Source organism: Pinus tabuliformis, chromosome 9, assembly GCF_031772625.1.
Source record: "Pinus tabuliformis cultivar Carrire ecotype Pingquan chromosome 9, CPIR1, whole genome shotgun sequence".
Lineage (NCBI taxonomy): Eukaryota > Viridiplantae > Streptophyta > Pinopsida > Pinales > Pinaceae > Pinus > Pinus tabuliformis.
In genome coordinates, this window is record NC_142307.1 from 451,492,728 (window position 1) to 451,505,055 (window position 12,328).

Consider the following 12,328-nt stretch of genomic DNA (forward strand, 5'->3'; position numbering starts at 1 on the left):
AATACAAGGCATTCTGACCTGCTGTTCTTGGCTTTTCACAAGGAAAAGCCATCCCCAAGTGGAGCCACTGTTAGCCTCCTGCTGCAGCGGGTTAATCATATTTCATGATTGACATTTTTACATGACAAATATGTCGTTCTATGCATGCTGCAATGCTCCATATTTGCTACAGATGGCCAAAAGAAGTGTCCATAAAAGTGTGCTAATCTAAGTGCCACTGTTGTGTTCCAATTTTGATAAGCAATTCATTTTTGGTTTGAGGCATTTTTCAGTTGGAGGACTTCAAGCGAGGCATGTCTAACTCCCCTTCTTCCTATTTCCCCAAATCACTCACTAACTTCCCCCAAAGAGGTCAAGATCTGCTTGATACCTCTTAGTTTCATCATTCTCCATATCATTTGCCTTGGTGAAGATCTGCTTCACTCAAGGAAGGTCCATACTGCTTCTATGAGTCATTTTCCTTCTTAATAGCCTAAGATTCACATACTTAGCGCTTTCTTATCACTTTTCATGTTAACTACTAACTTTACTATGTAGCTCCCTATCTATTTCCCCTTCCCCTACTAAAACTATGTATATTACTCCCCTATATACTTATCCCCTCCCCCTGGTTGAAAGATAACCATATACATCCTCGGGAATTGCTAAGTTTATATGAAACTTAGCAAGAGCCCTCAACACCCCCTCTAACCATCTCCCAAATGCATAAGGACTCATTCCTTTGCATAGTTTCCCTTCATATGTATAAAAATCCATCTTTGGGCCTTGTTTTACCTTTCCCAAGGCATGAACCCCTTTTTTATAGGCCTAAACCCTCCTCCGATCCAAATCCCCTCCCTCCGACGCGATATTGCTGTCGAAGGTGCTAACAGTGTTGGCCACATATATATATAACACCATTTCCCTCTCCTCCTATGCGATATCACTATCGGAGGCCCCCCTTATCATATCTCCCCTTTATCACATTATACATATCGCGGACGTCCAATCAAGCCTCAGATCTGAGGCCCGTATTAAGTCGCAACCCCCATTTCAGCGATCGCAACAAAAATGAAGTCACGCCCCATGCTCTCCTCCGACGCGAAACACCGAGTTAATCTCAGCCGCCCATTCAGGCCCAAAGATCAACGACCCATATTTAATTGCATCACTCCCGTATGGCTCCGACTAGTGGAGCCGAAAAGTAATATAGCGCAGCATAAAGGCATTTCGGGTCCGATGGATTTCGGCGTTTCTATGTGGCAACCCCATGACCCCGTCGATAGCAAAATGCCGACTTAATCTCCGCCGTCCATTTGGGCCCTCAGATCAACGACCCGTTTTTTATCGCATTGCCCCATATATTGCTCCGACTGGACGGAGCCGAAATAATAATAAGGCACGACATATATATTTTTCGGGTCCGTAAATGGCCCCTTGTACAGCGAAATGGAAAGGCTCCGGCCCGCCAGAGCCGAAAAGTTATAAAGAGCAGTTTGAATGGGTTTCGAGTCCGCTTATCATTTTTATTGAAATCCGCCGAGTTGGGTTCACCGATGGGCCGGACCCGATCTCCATAAAGAAAGAGCCTATAAGCATTTCGGGTCCGCAAAGATTGGTACTGTGCGCCCCATATCCGGATCCGATAAATTATAAAGAGCAGTTGAAAGGGATTTCGGGTCCGATGACCCATTTTCATTCAAATCCACCGATAAGAGTTCGCCGATGGGCCGGACCCGATATAAATCAAAAGGGAGCCTATAATGCATTTCGGGTCCGCGGGGTTCATCGCTCATCGGAGGCATTATGGTTTGGGATCCGCCGATCCGCTGATCGCCGATTTAGCGCCAGTCGTTGGATCTGCCTTCTCGCGATCCAATGACCATGATTTAATAGAATGCACAGTGTTGCGGCAGTGCCAATTTTCAATGAAAATTCATGTTTTTTAAGCATTCGCGCGTTATAAGGAAAGGGGCATTTGTTAAAGTTTTGTTTATACAGCGCTCCCGCCCGCCACAACTGCAAAGCATTTTTTGAAGATTTAAGCATCATTTTTTATCGGCCAAGCGCCGATAGCATCCCAAAGGCCACGGAAGCATTTGCAACAGTTATTCTTGCATTAAATTGGCAGATAAAGGGGCGATTAGACAGTTAAAGAGTATCAGAGAGAGAAAGTGGCCCGATTCAGTGTCAAAGTGTATCAGAGGAAGCGGCAAAGAGTATCAGATCAAAATATCAGCAGCCCGAAGCAGCAGAACATTAAAGAGGCCCCCATCAAAGTCAATAAAGCAGCTCAGAGCCATCAAAGCCCACCAGATCACAGTTATGAGCATTAAAGCCACTCTACAGCAGCAGAACCACCTAGAGGGGCAATTCAAGTGTCTAAAGCCCAGATTTTGCAGAGACAGTGTACAAAGACACATATGAGCAGCGCAGCAAGTCCCAAGGCACAGTTATTGCAGAAGTGCCAACGCATTTCTCAAAAGACCAATAATTTATTCATTCTTATGGCTGCAGTCCCTGCGCAGCTGGTAGATAGGCATTCTTTCATTTATTTGCAATAAATGTTAGGTTAGAAGCATTCATTTCTCCAGATCTGTTATCATATCTGCTGTTGTAGATATTTTGTCTATTTATACCACCCTCTGGATAGTGTAAAGGGTTGGTTGGTCGATAACTTCCTCTAGACTTGCATTGTATTTTCTGAGAGTCTCTATAATCAAAGATTGCTGGAATGTTTGGGAGATGAACTGACTGTTGTGTTTTAATGTCTGAAGAGTGACTATGGAATCCAAACGCTTCTACATAGCCCAATAAGTGTTTCTTATCTCTGTTTACAGTTTATATGTTTTATGCCATCATGGTTTCACTATCTAAATAGCCAAAAGAAAGAATAGTTCAGAGCTCACTTAGTTGTATTCTGTTCTCAATTTCTGTGATTTATCTTTGTTTTCCTCTAAATTAGTCCTGAATATGAATACTAATTTGCTCATATTGACACTAGTTCCTTCATATATGAATGTTGTTTAGGAATCCTTGATTGCTCCTATATAAATGTTCATTCACCTTCCCTCTGTTAGCATAATGAGAGCTACTTAGGTGCCTTTCATTCACTGACCTTCGTTCCATATTTATTCTAGCTAGATATTGTTTTATGTGTAGCTATCCTGCTCTGTATTCCTCTTGTGACCAAGAAAACACAACATCAAGCCTAATCCACGACTCCATGCCCAATGGTTTGAACTTCTCACACTATGCATCCCAACTCTGTTTGAAAGAATCCTCCATCCCACCAAAATCAAAACAAAACCCAAGAAAATCATAACTAGCCTAAAATCAACCCAAAACAAAGCTAAATTATAAAGAGAGAGCCCTCTCTGATTGCAGGTAGGCTAGGACCTGCAGTCCAAAGATTGGTTTGTGGTTACCTCGGCCGTATCCCTTTGGGAGTCAAAAGGGACAACCTGAGTGATAACACTAGCCATGACAAGAATTTCGTCAAACATGTCACAAATATGTAATCTATAGGTTTAAACAACAGATATGAGCATAAGGGTGTCATACTTATCTGAGAATCACTAAGAAGCATTGTTCCCTTATATCATTATCTGCATTATCATCTATTAGGTCATAGATACATTGTTACTTAATTTACAAATTAAAACATCAGGAGAGCCATACATTCTCACTGTCATAATACATGCTTATAACCAACATAATAAAAACAGAAATATCAAGGATACATTAGCCATATAATTGACATATAAACCAATATAATAGTCATGAAATAACAAGGAGAAATGACCTCGTATTAATTATGCAAAATACAACCCAGTATGGGACTACCACATTGCACCCAACCATAGAATGGATGAGCCAATACTCTCTTCATCTATTCACCCCTATGCCATATTCCAAGCATGAATGTGGGATCTCATAAAACACATAAATCAAAACCATTCAAGGCTTCCAGAGGCCAATCCACCTTAAGCCATAAAACAATGATTCCACCTCACGGTTCAACATCACAAACATCACTAGATTGGTCTCTACCTAAGCCTTCCAGGGCTCCAAAGAATTTGTTCCAGCCAAGGCTTCTAGGACTAGAAACTCAACCCACAGTTGCCGCCAGGCTTGGAGAGCGTTTTTCCAACCAGAGCTTCAAGGACTAATAAATCAACCCACTAAGTGATTCTAGAGTGTTTGTCCAACCAAGGCTTCCAGGATTAGTAACTCAGCCCAAGCTGTTATAGGGCTTCCAGAGTGTTTGTCCAACCAAGGTTTCCAGGAACTAGTAACTCCACCCAAGATAAAGGAAAAATGAGAACCAACCAGAAAACAAAGAAATGAACCCACAACACCATGGCTATCTGGGAAATGGAAAGGCTAGGAAAATCCTCCATGCTAGTGACAGATCATGACCAATAAACCACATGCTTATGCCATGCATGCCAAAACTAGTAAGGAAAACTTACATGCAACTCAATACCTACAAGCAAAACTCAATGTGGCTATTGATCCCAATGTTCTCTTGCAGTTTCCTACTCTTCCTTTGCCTTCTTTCTCCAAAACTTCAAGTATGCCACACTCCTCCAAGAGTGCTCCAAGAAAACTCTAAGTGTCCAAGAGTATGAGAGAGAGAGAATAGAGAGAGAGAGCTCCAAAATTGAACTGAGAAAAGTCTAGAAAAAGCTTGCAAACTCATCCTCAAAATCCTTTTTATCAATGAGTTCTCTATTTTCTTCATATTCCATTATTTTCCTTCAATTCCCTCCTCACATGCAATCTGTGACCTTTCACCTTCTTTTTTTCCTAATTCCCATTATTTTCATAAATAAAATGCCAATAAATGCTTCATGCCTTTTCAAATCCTTTTCCAATTTCCTTTAGCCATATTTACCAAATTGACACCCCACTAGGATGTTTTTTCCCACCATTTAGCTTGGAATATGTGTTCCATGACTGTGGTCTTATATATTTTTACATGAATTTTTAAGCAAGACTGTCAGGGAAAATTTTAAGGAACAAAAATTATCTTGAAGTAAAAAAACATTGGCGAATATCACTAGTCCCTAATATGTAGACTATAAAATGTTGTTGATGTATTTGTAAAATTGTTTAGATTTATAATGATTTTATATATATTCTCTATATAATGTTGGTGGTTTCTAAGGTAAAATAATTTTATATTGTAAAATTTGGGCAAATCACTTTCCTAAAAATGGAAATTGGTGATTTTTTTCTTGGTAAAATCATGGAAAATTATCCCATATGTGAATATTAGCCCCTGCTGAAAAAAAAAAAAAAAAAAAAAAAAAAAAAAAAAAAAAAAAAACAGCCCATGGAGCTTTATAACATAGCTTGTTGCAGTATTTATAATGACCATTGCTGAAATATGACAAATATACCATTTACTGGAGCTTTATAACATAACTCATTATGGTATTTACAATAATAACCACATATAAACACACACATTTGCTTCACCCAACAAATAATCATACTGTCTATGGAGCTTTATAAATCCATCTCGATACAATATTTATAATAATACACACATATACAAATATGCACATTTTCTCAACCAACAAATAAAAGGATATAATTCCTGCTTCTACAACAAGGGAATTCAAAGGATCACATATTCACCTCCTTCCTAGGAAGTCCAGAATCCACTACAAGGTCAAATCTGCATCCAATGTTCAATGCTACAATCCAGTGCCACTTGTCCTCTCATTGAACAATTACCGACTCATTTTTCAAGGGCACACTCCCAATGTGCATCTGATTCCATATGGAAATGCTAATGACCAAAACAAATCCATTCCCGACCTTTCATTCTCTGCTACACAATCCCTCAGGTAATCCGGTCACCCCCTTCCAAGCAATCACACACCTTCCAAGTTCGTTGGCACACCCATCCTAGGCAGTCCATCCCTTTGTAAGGTTTCCTCACATCGGAAGATACAAAAACCAAGGCATATCCCTGCCTTAAAACCATCATACCGGTCTTAACATGCTCATGGAAATCAATGGACACTATTGGGTACTAGTGTCCCACAATGGCCCTGCTCCTGAAGTGCTTTACCAGCATACTACTGCCTGTTCTAATTTCTTTTGCTACTTTTTCTAATTCTTGTAGTTAGTTTCAACCACCCAATTGGGGATTCCATGCTTCCCTATACCAAGCACATAATTTCCATTAGATTCAAAATAAATTGAAATAACTTAAAATCATACCTCATTGGTGGTTCGTTAATAAGGTACACTTGCAATTCAGTTCACTTCCTATCACAACAAGTCGATCTAGCATTTTGACCAAATCATCATATATAAACATATCACATCAGGTTAGCTCAAAAAACAACCATCATAGATCAAAATCACAAATCACATGTAACCACCATAAGCCAGAATGATAGATCACATGCATATTGAAACTGAAATAAAATATTGATACTTATCCTTTAATCAATCCTTAGCTTATAACTTTTTCCTTATTCCGTATGCACTCTGGATCGGTTGCCACACCCGACAAGCACTCAGTGCCTTCTCCTCAACCATGTGCACATACACATATTGTGTATCACACACATACAGCCACACACGACATACAACCCCATGTAATACATGCAGCTACTCTTGACATATAACTCATACACCTACACCTAGTGTACAACATAACACATACATACACCTATGCCCGATGTATGACACAACACAATACATACATACACCTACACTTGAAGTATGGCACACCACATACATACTCCTACATTTGGTGTACAACACAATATACATACATACACATAGTACAAAACAATGAATAGACATGTCATGATTCCACGACTACATAATGCACATACATAGTACAACATGTACACACCACAACATGTACGAAATGCACATAATACCACATGTACACCTATACCACATGTACAACATGTACACAGTACCACCTATACATAACACCACCTACACAATGTGTACACAACATCACATGTACACAACACCACCTGCACAATGTGTACACAATGCCATATGTACATTGTACCACTTGTACAATGTGTACACAACGATAGATGTACACAACACCACATGCATGACATGTACACAACACCATGTGTGACATGTACACGACACCACATGTACAAAATGTACACAACAAAAAATGCACACAAAACCACATTCACACAACACCACTTGTACAATCATGCACACAACATCTTATGTACATAGCACCACATTTACAACATGCACACAACACCATATGTACATAACACTACATATACAACATGTACATAGCACCATATGTACACAACACTGCATATCCAACATGCACACAACACCATATGCACACAACACCGCATATCCATCATGCATACCATACAATACGTACACAACACCGCATATCCAACATGCACATAGCACCATCTATACCCATCACTGCATATGTAATATTCACGCAACACTATCTATACCACCATGTACATAACATTGCATAAGCAACATGTACACAAACTATATATATACACCACACCGCATGCACACAACATCAAAGATGCAACATGTACAACATATACAACATATGCTCAACAATAGTACCACACATCCAAAACCACACTGTCTCTACCAAGCAACCTTACTTCTAGTGTCTTATCCATGCTTGTCCCAACATGCCACATACCACACTACTTTCATTTTGTTGATGTATCCCTCGGCCTAACCTATCCATAGCATAAACTTACTATAATAACATAATATCAATTCATATCCACATGATACTGACCTCATATATTTGTCAAGACTACTCTTCCCACTTGACTCCTCATGAACCAGGAACCCCTTCATGTCATTCAACTGCGTAAGCAATCATTCCTTCGTAAGAATTATTCCTAACAACCTTGTCAGACAACAACATACATATATACATATAACTATTAGTATTAAAAAAATCATGATCCATGATGACCCTGTCAGACATGACATACATACATACATACATGTATACATATATAGGCATTAGCATAATCATGATCACAACATAATTACCAGATATCATAAGGTCAAGGTTAAGAGAACTCCCTTTATCTGTTCACAACATGCACAACATTGAGAACCGCGATTCCAAGCATAGCCAAGGTATTTGACACCTCAAGTCCATTTACTTTACCTTTCCTAATTACTTTTCTCATGACTATCCTGCCATTGTCCATTCACACCAGTGGACCCAACCAACCCAACTAGTTGTCATACGCTTGCCTTCATCTGCCCTTTATACATGCACCAAGATTCTTCCAGGTCTTACCTTACCTGTCTGGTACCACACAACTCTCCTTGAGCTCCAATAACTTCCTCCTTCCCCAACCAATTCCCAATACTCTCAAAACATAAAAGGAAATACCAATAAGCAAGAAAAAGAAACCTAATAACAATACAACACCACAAACAAAGTGATAAGGCCTTGCACTAGACATAAACAAAGCTGCAAATCAAGAGTAAACAAAGCACAAAGAATCAAGATCACAAGACTCTCAATAGACACCATGACTCAATCCATATGGTTCCCAGTGCTTCCAAAGGAAAGCTCAACTTGAGCATTATTTATAATTTCATGGCAGTCTCTTTACCATGCAATCCCTTGCATCATATTGCCATAAACACATAATTATCAGTGCATAAATAAACGTAACAACATACTAGTTACCTTACCTTATTGTGCCAAGCACATTTCCTTAGAATTGAACATGTCCATGCCATCTCCCAAGGGACCCCAATTCCCTCGACGTATCCATCCATAGCTAGAAACTAGTTGTTAGACCTGTCAAATACATGTTTAGTAATATAACACATATCCACATAATTTTAGACAAATTAGGGTCAATAAGACTTCCTGTATGCAAGACACTCATTCATTTGGAATTGTAGTTTACAAACATAGCGAAAGGAATTCTCACCCATTCCTTTCTTTTACCTTTACCATGCTACAACTAAGTCTTATTATGTACTGTCACATCACCCAATGGATAGTTATATAAACAAATCAACTATTACCTTGTCATGCTAACACCAAGCATGTTTCCTTGTAACAACTCAGACATGTCAATCACACACTCCAAAGATCAAGACAACATATCTATTAATTTGAAATCAACATTTACCAAGACTAACAATTATTTCATAATACATAGTCAACTAATAGTCATTAGACATAATGCTACAACTATCACCTACTTACACTCAAGTACATGTCAACTATCTCAACATATATGTATTAGTATAACCATCTTAAAACAAAATCATTTCGCCAAGAAATATTATAGACACATACTCATATCATTCAAGTAATCAAACATCAAGACAACAGATAGATGACCCAATAGACACCAAACACTCAAACACCAAATAAATGACATAATCAAACATTCAAACACCAAATAGACGACATAAGAAAGCTCATACCTTAATGTATCTCAGGGGAGGCTATCTTGTCTGCACAACCAATATTTACTAGCACAATATAACTCCACAACATATCAACTCAAACATAAATAAGGTCATGTTATCCATAATAGTCACTAGCTAACATGTTCACATCATAAACTCATAAACAATTATCATTCATACATAATAATCACATCTGCACAACCAGTCTAGAATAGTATGACATAATATCACAACATATTAACTCATACTTGAATGTCATAACCCTAACCATCAAGTTACTCGCATATAAAAACAACAACATATAACCTAATCATCAAGCTAACTATCATATAACAACAACAAATCAACCTATAACATACTCATCAAAAACATATAACATGTTCATCAAGTTATCTAACATGAAACAACAATAGCAATGCATAAAACCACATGTTACTACCATTCATGACTATTCGACACATGTTCATATGACTACACTAATCAACTAGTATATATCATGTATGTAACCATAACATCAATATAATGAAATGCATACGCATAACCATACTGCATATAACAATCCTTAATCGACATACCTGCATGACCAACATACAAACTTGTATGATGACATGCTCTTGCTTTGAGGTCTAATGATGCAACTTCACTTTGATGATTTGCATCTCCTACTTTATCTCAACCAACACATTAGCATCATAACATATCAATATCATCATGATGACCTAATTTCATACAATGACCTCACAATGCATGTCTACTCCATCATACATGCATAACCATAACCATGAAAATGCATGCATATAGACACCGAAACACATAAAAATGCATATATTCCCATACACTCATGATGACACATCCCACAACAACATCATCAACCTTCACATGGTGACATCACTACAACCATGATCAACACCATGCAAATGAAACAAGCACATGGACTACAAGCATAAGGAACACCTATGTGACCGGCATGAATGCATGACTAACACATCACCCATCCAGTCCGAGGGGTGAACCATGCTTTGATACCACTCTATAACACCCTCCTCCCACGTCTACCCAAGTAACCGACCAAATGGGGTAAATGTGTGACAAGAAGTTACTGTGATATGATTTGACCTACTAAGTCACCTTAAGGAAGTGGAACCAACAGAAACACATCATACAAACCTTCCACATTAGCTATAAGACTCATCCCATTCACTCAAGTAACCAACCCCTGGGTCCCATTGAGTTTTAGACCACTTAAGACCCGAACACTCCCTTGATATGGGCATGCATACATCAAAGAGGCTCTGGTCGTTCCAGCAACATGCATGCGTCCAAGGAATTTTTTGCCCAGTGTTGTGCCTGCGTCTCCGGGATTTGAGCCACTTTTTCCAACCTAGAGCCTAGGTCACTTCCTAGAACCCAATGACACTTTCATAAATGAATTTTCACAACATAAAAATGATGCATTTGCAAAAACATCAACAAGGATTAGAATGGACTCCTACCAGCCATGGCAAGCATTTTGTTAAACATGTCATAAATATGTAATCTATAGGTTTAAATAAGACATCTGAGCATATGGGTCTCATACTTATCTAAGAATCACTAAGAAGTATTGTTCCCTTATATCATTAGCTACATTATCATCTATTAGGTCATAGATACAGTGTTCCTTCATTTACAAATCAAAACATGAGGAGATCCATACATCCTCACTGTCATAATACATGCTTATTACTAGCATAATAAAAACATAAATATCAAGGGTACATTAGCCATAGAATCCACATATAAACCAATATAATACATGAAATAAAAAGGAGAAATAACCTCATATTAATGATGAAAAAGCCAACACAGTATGGGACTGCGTCGTTCCATGTGACCATAGAATGGCTAAGTCAATACTCTCTTCATCCATTCACCCCTGTGCCATATTCCAAGCATGAATGTGGGATCTCATAAAACACATCAATGAAAACCATCCAAGGCTTCCAGAGGCCAAACCAACTCAACCCATAAAACAATGATTCCACCTCATGGTCATACATCACTACCATCACCAGATTGGTCTCTACCCAAGCCTTCTAGGCTCCAGAGCGTTTGCTCCAACCAAGGCTTCCACGACTAGTAAATCAATCCACAACTTCCATTGAGCTTCTAGAATGTTTTTCCAACAAGGGCTTCCAGGACTAGTAACTCAACCCACCAAAGGCTTCTAGAGCATTTGTCCAACTAAGGCTTCCATGACTAGTAACTTAACCCAAGCTGTTATAGGGCTTTTAGAGCGTTTGTCCAACCAAGGCTTCAAGGAACTAGTAACTCCATCGAAGATAAAGGAAACATGAGAACCAACTAGAAAGTAAAGAAATGAACCCACAACACCATGGTTATCTAGGAAATGGCAAGGCTAGGAAAATCCACTGTCAATCTAGGAAATCCTCCATACCAGTGATAGATCATGACCAATAAACCACATGCATATTTCATGCATGCTAAAAATAGTGAGGAAAACATACATGTAACTTGGTACCTACAAGAAAAAACCGATGTATCTGTTGATCTCTATGTTCTCTTGCGCTTTCTTTTTCTTCCTTTGCCTTCTTGCTCCAAAAATTCAAGTATGCCACACTCCTCCGAGAGTGATCCAAGAAAACTCTAAGTGTCCAACAATATGAGAGAGAGAGAATAGAGAGAGAGTTCCAAAATTGAACTAACAAAATCTGGATAAAATCTTACCAACTTATCCTCAGAATCATTTTTATCAATGAGGCCTCTATTTTCTTCATTTTACATTATTTCCCTTCAATTTACTCCTCACATGCAACCTGTGACCTTTCACCTTCCTTTTCTCTTAATTTCCATTATTTTCATAAATAAAATGCCAATAAATGCCTTGTGCATTTCCAAATCC